Below are 7,813 nucleotides of genomic sequence, written 5' to 3' on the forward strand. Positions count from 1 at the left end.
ATAGGTACACGTCAACTATGACAGACAAATTGAGAGAAAAAAATCTAGAAAATCACATTGTAGGATTTTTAATGAATTTATTTGCAAATTATGGTGGAAGATAAGTATTTGGTCACCTACAAACAAGCAAGATTTCTGGCTCTCTCCTCTGTCCTCCACTCGTTACCTGTATTAATGGCACCTGTTTGAACTTGTTATCAGTATAAAAGACACCTGTCCACAACCTCAAACAGTCACACTCCAAACTCCACTATGGCCAAGACCAAAGAGCTGTCAAAGGACACCAGAAACAAAATTGTAGACCTGCACCAGAATGGGAAGACTGAATCTGCAATAGGTAAGCAGCTTGGTTTGAAGAAATCAACTGTGGGAGCAATTATTAGGAAATGGAAGACATACAAGACCACTGATAATCTCCCTCGAACTGGGGCTCCACGCAAGATCTCAACACGTGGGGTCAAAATGATCTTATGGTCAGATGAAAGCAAAATATAACTTTTTGGTAAAAACTCAACTCAAATCAAATCAAATCAAATCAAATGTTATTGGTCACATGCGCCGAATACAACAGGTGCAGACATTACAGTGAAATGCTTACTTACAGCCCTTAACCAACAGTGCATTTATTTTAAACAAAAAAAGTAAAAATAAAACAACAACAAAAAAAGTGTTGAGAAAAAAAAGAGCAGAAGTAAAATAAAATAACAGTAGGGAGCCTATATATACAGGGGGGTACCGGTGCAGAGTCAATGTGCGGGGGCACCGGCTAGTTGAGATAGTTGAAGTAATATGTACATGTGGGTAGAGTTAAAGTGACTATATATAAATAATTAACAGAGTAGCAGCAGCGTAAAAAGGATGGGGTGGGGGGGGCAGTGCAAATAGTCCGGGTAGCCATGATTAGCTGTTCAGGAGTCTTATGGCTTGGGGGTAGAAGCTGTTGAGAAGTCTTTTGGACCTAGACTTGGCACTCCGGTACCGCTTGCCGTGCGGTAGCAGGGAGAACAGTCTATGACTAGGGTGGCTGGAGTCTTTGACAATTTTGAGGGCCTTCCTCTGACACCGCCTGGTATAGAGGTCCTGGATGGCAGGAAGCTTGGCCCCAGTGATGTACTGGGCCGTACGCACTACCCTCTGTAGTGCCTTGCAGTCGGAGGCCAAGCAGTTGCCATACCAGGCGGTGATGCAACCAGTCAGGATGCTCTCGATGGTGCAGCTGTAGAATTTTTTTGAGGATCTGAGGACCCATGCCAAATCTTTTCAGTCTCCTGAGGGGGAATAGGCTTTGTCGTGCCCTCTTCACGACTGTCTTGGTGTGTTTGGACCATGATAGTTTGTTGGTGATGTGGACACCAAAGAACTTGAAGCTCTCAACATGTTCCACTACAGCCCCGTCGATGAGAATGGGGGCGTGCTCAGTCCTCTTTTTTTTCCTGTAGTCCACAATCATCTCCTTTGTCTTGGTCACGTTGAGGGAGAGGTTGTTGTCCTGGCACCACACGGCCAGGTCTCTGACCTCCTCCCTATAGGCTGTCTCATCGTTGTCAGTGATCAGGCCTACCACTGTTGTGTCGTCGGCAAACTTAATGATGGTGTTGGAGTCGTGCCTGGCCATGCAGTCATGGGTGAACAGAGAGTACAGGAGGGGGACTGAGCACGCACCCCTGAGGGGCCCCCGTGTTGAGGATCAGTGTGGCAGATGTGTTGTTACCTACCCTTACCACCTGGGGGCGGCCCGTCAGGAAGTCCAGGATCCAGTTGCAGAGGGAGATGTTTAGTCCCAGGATCCTTAGCTTAGTGATGAGCTTAGAGGGCACTATGGTGTTGAATGCTGAGCTGTAGTCAATGAATAGCATTCTCACGTAGGTGTTCCTCTTGTCCAGGTGGGAAAGGGCAGTGTGGAGTGCAATAGAGATTGCATCATCTGTGGATCTGTTGGGGCGGTATGCAAATTGGAGTGGGTCTAGGGTTTCTGGGATAATGCTGTTGATGTGAGCCATGACCAGCCTTTCAAAGCACTTCATGGCTACAGACGTCAGTGCGACGGGTCGGTAGTCATTTAGGCAGGTTATCTTAGAGTCCTTGGGCACGGGGACTATGATGGTCTGCTTGAAACATGTTGGTATTACAGACTCAGTCAGGGACATGTTGAAAATGTCAGTGAAGACACTTGCCAGTTGGTCAGCACATGCTCGGAGTACACGTCCTGGTAATCCGTCTGGCCCTGCGGCCTTGTGAATGTTGACCTGCTTAAAAGTCTTACTCACATCGGCTACAGAGAGCGTGATCACATAGTCATCCGAAACAGCTGGTGCTCTCATGCATGCTTCAGTGTTGCTTGCCTCGAAGCGAGCATAGAAGTGGTTTAGCTTGTCTGGTAGGCTTGTGTCACTGGGCAGCTCGCGGCTGTGCTTCCCTTTGTAGTCTGTAATAGTTTTCAAGCCCTGCCACATCCGACGAGCGTCAGAGCCAGTGTAGTACGATTCAATCTTAGTCCTGTATTGACTCTTTGCCTGTTTGATGGTTCGTCGGAGGGCATAGCGGGATTTCTTATAAGCGTCCGGGTTAGAGTCCCGTTCCTTGAAAGCGGCAGCTCTACCCTTTAGCTCAGTGCGGATGTTTCCTGTAATCCATGGCTTCTGGTTGGGGTATGTACGTACGGTCACTGTGGGGACGACATCATCGATGCACTTATTGATGAAGCCAGTGACTGATGTGGTGTACTCCTCAATGCTGTCTGAAGAATCCCGGAACATGTTCCAGTCTGTGCTAGCAAAACAGTCCTGTAGCTTATTATCTGCGTCATCTGACCACTTTTTTATTAACCGAGTCACTGGTGCTTCCTGCTTTAGTTTTTGCTTATAAGCAGGAATCAGGAGGATAGAGTTATGGTCAGATTTGCCAAATGGAGGGCGAGGGAGAGCTTTGTATGCGTCTCTGTGTGTGGAGTAAAGGTGGTCTAGAGTTTTTTTTCCTCTGGCTGCACATTTAACATGCTGGTAGAAATTAGGTAGAACGGATTTAAGTTTCCATGCATTAAAGTCCCCGGCCACTAGGAGCGCTGCATCTGGATGAGCGTTTTCCTGTTGATTTATGGCCTTGTACAACTCATTCAGTGCAATCTTAATGCCAGCATTGGTTTGTGGTGGTAAATAGACAGCTATGAAAAATATAGATGAAAACTCTCTTGGTAAATAGTGTGGTCTACAGCTTATCATAAGATACTCTACCTCAGGCGAGCAAAACCTCGAGACTTCCTTAGTATTTGATTTTGTGCACCAGCTGTTGTTTACAAATATACACAGACCGCCACCCCTTGTCTTACCGGAGTCAGCCGTTCTATCCTGCCGATGTAGCGTATAGCCCGCTAGCTGTATGTTATCATTGTCGTCGTTCAGCCACGACTCGGTGAAACATAGGATATTACAGTTTTTAATGTCCCGTTGGTAGGATAACCGTAATCTTAGGTCATCCAATTTGTTATCCAATGATTGAAGATTGGCTAATAGGATTGATGGAAGAGGCAGTTTACTCGCTCGCCACATTATGTACAAAATAAATTACAAATAACGCGGAAAAACACACATAATAGTACAAATGGTTAGAGGGCTGTAAAACGGCAGCCATCTTCTCCGGCGCTGTCCTCGTGTTTGGAGGACAAAGAATGCTGAGTTGCATCCAAAGAACACCATACCTACTGTGAAGCATGGGGGTGGAAACATCATGCTTTGGGGCTGTTTTTCTGCAAAGGGACCAGGACGACTGATCCGTGTAAAGGAAAGAAAGAATGGGGCCATGTATCGTGAGATTTTGAGTGAAAACCTCCTTCCATTAGCAAGGGCATTGAAGATGAAACGTGGCTGGGTCTTTCAGCATGACAATAATCCCAAACACACCGCCCGGGCAACGAAGGAGTGGCTTCGTAAGAAGCATTTCAATGTCCTGGAGTGGCCTAGCCAGTCTCCAGATCTCAACCCCATAGAAAATCTTTGGAGGGAGTTGAAAGTCTGTGTTGCCCAGCGACAGCCCCAAAACATCACTGCTCTAGAGGAGATCTGCATGGAGGAATGGGCCAAAATACCAGCAACAGTGTGTGAAAACCTTGTCAAGACTTACAGAAAACGTTTGACCTGTGTCATTGCCAACAAAGGGTATATAACAAAGTATTGAGAAACTTTTGTTATTGACCAAATACTTATTTTCCACCATAATTTGCAAATAAATTCATAAAAAATCCTACAATGTGATTTTCTGGATTTTCTTTCTCATTTTGTCTGTCATTAGTTGACGTGTACCTATGATGAAAATTACAGGCCTCTCTCATCTTTTTAAGTGTGAGAACTTGCACAATTGGTGGCTGACTAAATACTTTTTTTCCCCACTGTACATTCTGATAGAGATGTTAATGGGGATATCCACTGCTTTTAAAGTATATTATCTCTCCAGCACCATACCATTACACTCATATATTCAATCTCACCAGTGCCTACATAGTTTTTATATCTGATAAATATAATGAATGTCCACTCACATTCTAGAAGAGGTGCTGGGGAGTTGGGAGCTCTTTAACACTGCTGGCATCTGTTCCCTCTCAGAAGCAGCTTCCGGCTCCTACACACACACACACACACACACACACACACACACACACACACACACACACACACACACACACACACACACACACACACCTTTATCTCTAACAATCTCTACTACCTATTGTATCTCCTCTCTACTCTCTGATTCTCTATCTCCTCTTTATCTCTAACTATCTCTACTACCTATTGTATCTCCTCTCTACTCTCTGATTCTCTATCTCCTCTTTATCTCTAACTATCTCTGCTACCTATTGTATTTTCTCTCTACTCTCTGATTCTCTATCTCCTCTTTATCTCTAACTATCTCTACTACCTATTGTATCTCCTCTCTACTCTCTGATTCTCTATCTCCATTATCTTCCATTATCTATCTCCGACCAATCAGTCTGCTACCAACTCTTAGTAAACATTTGGAAAAAATGGTGTTTGACCAGATACCATTTTATTTCACAGTAAACAAATTAACAACTGACTTTCAATTGCTTATAGAGAGGGACCCTCAACATGTACAGCACTTACACAGATGACTAATGAGATGCCTGAAAGAAATGGATAATAAGAAGCTTGTGGGAGTTGTTTTGTTAGACTTCAGTGCAGCTTTTGATATTATCGATCATAATCTGCTGCTGAAAAAACTTATGTGTTATGGCTTGATATCCCCTGATATATTCTGGATCGAGAGGTACCTGTCTAACAGAACAGAGGGTGTTCTATAATGGAAGCCTCTCCAACATAATCCAGGTAGAGTCTGGCATTTCACAGGGCAGTTGTTTAGGCCCATTATTTTTTTCAATCTTTACTAATGACATGCCACTGGCCCTGACTAAAGCCTGTGTATCTATGTATGGCGATGACTCAACATTATACACGTCAGCTACCACAGCAAGTGATATCACTGCAAAGCTTAACAAAAAGCTGTCGTCAGTTTTAGAATGGGTGGCAAGTAATCGTCTGGTACTAAATATTTCCAAAACGAAAAGCTTTCTATTTGGGACAAACCATTCACTAAACGTCAACTAAATCTTAAACCTCAACTAAATCCTGTGAAGAATAATGTGGAAATTGAGAAAGTTGAGACTAAACTGCTTGGTGTAACCCTGGATTGTAAATTTCCATGGTCAAAACACATTGATGCAATGGTAGCTAAGATGGGGATAGGTCTGTCTGTAATAAATCGATGCTCTGCTTTCCTGACAGCGCTATGAAGAAGAAGACATACAGTCCCTAGTTTTATCGCACCTGGACTAATGTCCAGTCATATGGTCTTGTGCCATATTTTGTAGTGCCAATCTCTCCTAGCTCAAAATAGAGGAGAGATTAATTGCATCACATGCTTGTCTTTGTGAGAGTTATTAACACGTTGAAATCACAGAGCTGTCTGGTTAAGCGACTAGTTCACAGCTCAGACACCCATACATACCCCACAAGACATGCCACCAGAGGTCTCTTCACAATACCCAAGTCCAGAACAGACCACGGGAAACACACAGTACTACATAGAGCGATGATTACATGTATTGTAGATATGTGGTGGTAAGGTCAAAAATAGTGTACTATAAAGTAAACTGGGGAACATTTATAAGGGAATGGGGTGCCATTTATGACGCAAAAAACAAGAACATCACACAAACACACACACACACCTTTATCTCTCACTATTTCTACTAACTATTGTATGTACTGTGGTGGAAAATGACAAACTAGGCTCTGTCTATTCTGTATTAACCTTTGAGAACTGTCTCTTCTGTGTTTCTCTACTGATACAAACCGTCCTTGTCTGTTCTAGTCATAAGACTGGTTGAAACCACAGTATGTGACACATCCTGTTACAAACATGCTGATGTGAACAGAGAATAGCATGATTAGCAGAATCACAATCTAATCATTCAGACTATACCCGGTGTCAGCAGATAGTTACCCACCGATTGTTTCCATCTGCTAAACTGCCAAGTAGACATAATAGGTTGTACTTTTTCTGTAAGAGGAGAGAGACAACTTTGTTTATTGGGCCTTAACTGCACAACTGTTGAGATGCATAGTTAAACGCTCCATGTTTCCAAATCTTATAATGAAGTGTTTGTTGAAAGAATCTACAGTCTCTCTCTTCCCTTTGATTAGAATTTCTACGACACTACTATGCTTTATCTCTAACTATCTCTACTACCTATTGTATCTACTCTCTACTCTCTGATTCTCTATCTCCTCTTTATCTCTAACTATCTCTACTAACTATTGTATCTCCTCTCTACTCTCTGATTCTCTGTCTCCTCTTTATCTCTAATTAGCTCTGCTAACTATTTTCCATCTCTTTAATCAAAGCTACAGGAAAGTGTGTGCCCTCAGGCCTGGAGGGAAGCTAAAATCATTCCGCTATCCAAGAATAGAAAAGCATCCGTTGATGGTTCAAAACAAACGACCAATCAGCCTGCTACCAACCCTTAGTAAACTTGAAAAATTGTGATTGAGCAGATACAATTTTATTTCACAGGAAACAAATTAACAACAGACTTTTAGCATATTTATAGGGATGGACACTCAGTCAATGAGTAAAATCAGATTTAACAAACCGATAAAACTACACCTTACAGAACAGCACTGACTGTAAAGAGACACACACACACGCATTCACAAACAAATGCTAACAGACACACTTAGATTTGAATACTGGTTTTTTTCAGTATTATTGATTTTGTATTGTAGACACAGTGCATTCGGAAATTATTCAGACCCCTTGACTTTTCCACATTTTGTAACGTTACAGCCTTGTTCTAAAATGGCTTAAATTGTTTTTTTCCCTCATCAATCTAAACACAATACCCCATAATGACAAAGCAAAAACAGTTTTTTATGAATTTTTGCAAATGTATTAAAACGTAAATATCACATTTACATAAGTGTTCAGACCCTTTACTTTGTACTTTGTTGAAGCACCTTTTTGCAGTGATTACAGCATCAAGTCTTCTTGGGTATGATGCTACAAGCTTGGCACACCTGTATTTGGGGAGTTTATCCCATTCTTCTCTGCAGATCCTCTCAATCTCTGTCAGGATTGATGGGGAGCGTCCCTGCACAGATATTTTCAGGTCTCTCCAGAGATGTTCGATCAGGTTCAAGTCCGGGCTCTGGTAGGGCCACTCAATGACATTCAGAGACTTGTCCTGAAGCCACTCCTGCATTGTCTTGGCTGTGTGCTTAGGGTAGTTGTCCTGTTGAAA

Source organism: Coregonus clupeaformis, unplaced genomic scaffold (assembly GCF_020615455.1).
Source record: "Coregonus clupeaformis isolate EN_2021a unplaced genomic scaffold, ASM2061545v1 scaf0138, whole genome shotgun sequence".
Lineage (NCBI taxonomy): Eukaryota > Metazoa > Chordata > Actinopteri > Salmoniformes > Salmonidae > Coregonus > Coregonus clupeaformis.